The following is a 2500-nucleotide window of genomic DNA, read 5'->3' as shown; positions in this document are numbered from 1 at the left end:
TGATTTTGGTGAAAAACGAAAATCATGGTTTTGGAAAACTGGCTGGACTCAATCCTCACAAATGCCTTCAAAGTGATGTGGGAGAAGTTTGGAATCAAAAGGAATTGATCTTGACATGGTTGGTGCATAGCCAAGTTCATGATTTTGGATTTTTGGCTTGATTTTGTGGCTTGGTGGTGATTTTGGTGAAAAACGAAAATCATGGTTTTGGAAAAGTGGCTGGACTCAATCCTCACAAATGCCTTCAAAGTGATGTGGGAGAAGTTTGGGATCAAAAGGAATTGATCTTGACATGGTTGGTGCATAGCCAAGTTCATGATTTTGGTGTTTTGGCTTGATTTTGTGGCTTGGTGGTGATTTTGGTGAAAAACGAAAATCATGGTTTTGGAAAAGTGGCTGGACTCAATCCTCACAAATGCCTCCAAAGTGATGTGGGAGAAGTTTGGGAGCAAAAGGAATTGATCTTGACATGGTTGGTGCATAGCCAAGTTCATGATTTTGGTGTTTTGGCTTGATTTTGTGGCTTGGTGGTGATTTTGGTGAAAAACGAAAATCATGGTTTTGGAAAACTGGCTGGACTCAATCCTCACAAATGCCTTCAAAGTGATGTGGGAGAAGTTTGGGATCAAAAGGAATTGATCTTGACATGGTTGGTGCATAGCCAAGTTCCATGATTTTGGATTTTTGGCTTGATTTTGTGACTTGGTGGTGATTTTGGTGAAAAACGAAAATGTTGGTTTTGGAAAAGTGGCTGGACTCAATCCTCACAAATGCCTTCAAAGTGATGTGGGAGAAGTTTGGGATCAAAAGGAATTGATCTTGGCATGGTTGGTGCATAGCCAAGTTCCATGATTTTGGATTTTTGGCTTGATTTTGTGACTTGGTGGTGATTTTGGTGAAAAACGAAAATCATGGTTTTGGAAAAGTGGCTGGACTCAATCCTCACAAATGCCTTCAAAGTGATGTGGGAGAAGTTTGGGATCAAAAGGAATTGATCTTGGCATGGTTGGTGCATAGCCAAGTTCCAAGATTTTGGTGTTTTGGCTTGATTTTGTGACTTGGTGGTGTGCCAAGAATCATGAAATTTTCAAAGTGGTGGTTTTTGAGTTTTGTTGGTTGGAAAGTGTCACAAATGCATGCAGAATGAGGTCTAGAAAGTTTGGTATCAAAACCAAGCCATCTTGATGTGGTTTTGAATTTTTGAAATGTTGGAAAATAGAGGGTTTTGAAAAAAATTCATGAAAATTCGAAACCTTGGCCAATCCTAACGAAACTTGGTGGGCACCTTCTTGATATTATTATGGGATGGACTGGAAAAAATCACGCAAAAATACGGTGTCTAGATACGTTTTTCCATTTTTCCCGATTTTCCACATTTCGGGTCTTTGGAAAAATAAAAAAAATACTTCCCCATGTCGAAAAATTCTAATTTTTTGCAGGCAATGTTGTACCATTTTTATGAGGATCCCTGCAAAAAATCTCGTGAAAATTCGTTCTCTAGGTCCCAAAACAGAACTTATGTCTACTCAAAAAAAGTGTATCTACTTGTACAAAAGTGGCTTTTGCATATTTAGCTATTATAGGGGGGGGGTGTTCCTCAATGCAGCCAGCTCTTGCACCATGGAAAATTCTGGTGCGGTCCCTTCATTCCCCCCTGTTTTGGCTTGCTTTGTGGTGGGGCAAGTCAAAACGCCCACACATGGGTGATCCACCAACTTGGGTTGGTGTCACCCGTTGTGGGCGGCGGCATGGTGGTGGCCGCCGTCGGTTCCGGCCGACCGACCCGGTGGGAAAAAATGTGAATCTGTTATGTGGATTTGTGGCACGCTGGTGGGATTTTCGTTGTGTGGCTCATTTCTAGACTTGTGAGCATCACGAAGGGGGTATGGCTTCCAACCGTTCGCGGGGAAGGGGCCATCATGTCTGGCTTGCTGCCGGCCGGGGGGGTAATGTCATCAGTCAGCGTCCGCTTGGGCTCACATTTGTGCTGGTTACGCCCAGGGTCATGTGGTTGATATTGAGGGCTTTATTACTCTCGGTCCAGTAGCGCGCGGCCACCACAGGGAAGGCACGGCCTCATCCGCGTGGCTTCTCCCTCACGAGCATCTTGGCGATCCGCCACGGTGGTCGTGCTGGAGAAGAAGCACGGATGAGACGGGTTGGAACTGTGGCCCGGTGCGATCGGGGAAGATTTGTGCCACGCAAATCGTTGGGTGGCTTATTCGAAGACTTGTGAGCATCACGAAGGGGGTATGGCTTCCAACCGTTCGCGGGGAAGGGGCCATCATGTCTGGCTTGCTGCCGGGCGGGGGGGAGTAATGTCATCAGTCAGCGTCCGCTTGGGCTCACATTTGTGCTGGTTACGCCCAGGGTCATGTGGTTGATATGAGGGCTTTATTACTCTCGGTCCAGTAGCGCGCGGCCACCACAGGGAAGGCACGGCCTCATCCGCGTGGCTTCTCCCTCACGAGCATCTTGGCGATCCGCCACGGTGGTCGTG

Source organism: Phaseolus vulgaris, chromosome 3, assembly GCF_051622355.1.
Source record: "Phaseolus vulgaris cultivar YP4 chromosome 3, ASM5162235v1, whole genome shotgun sequence".
NCBI classification, from domain to species: Eukaryota; Viridiplantae; Streptophyta; class Magnoliopsida; order Fabales; family Fabaceae; genus Phaseolus; species Phaseolus vulgaris.
Note: the sequence above shows the minus strand (reverse complement) of the source record.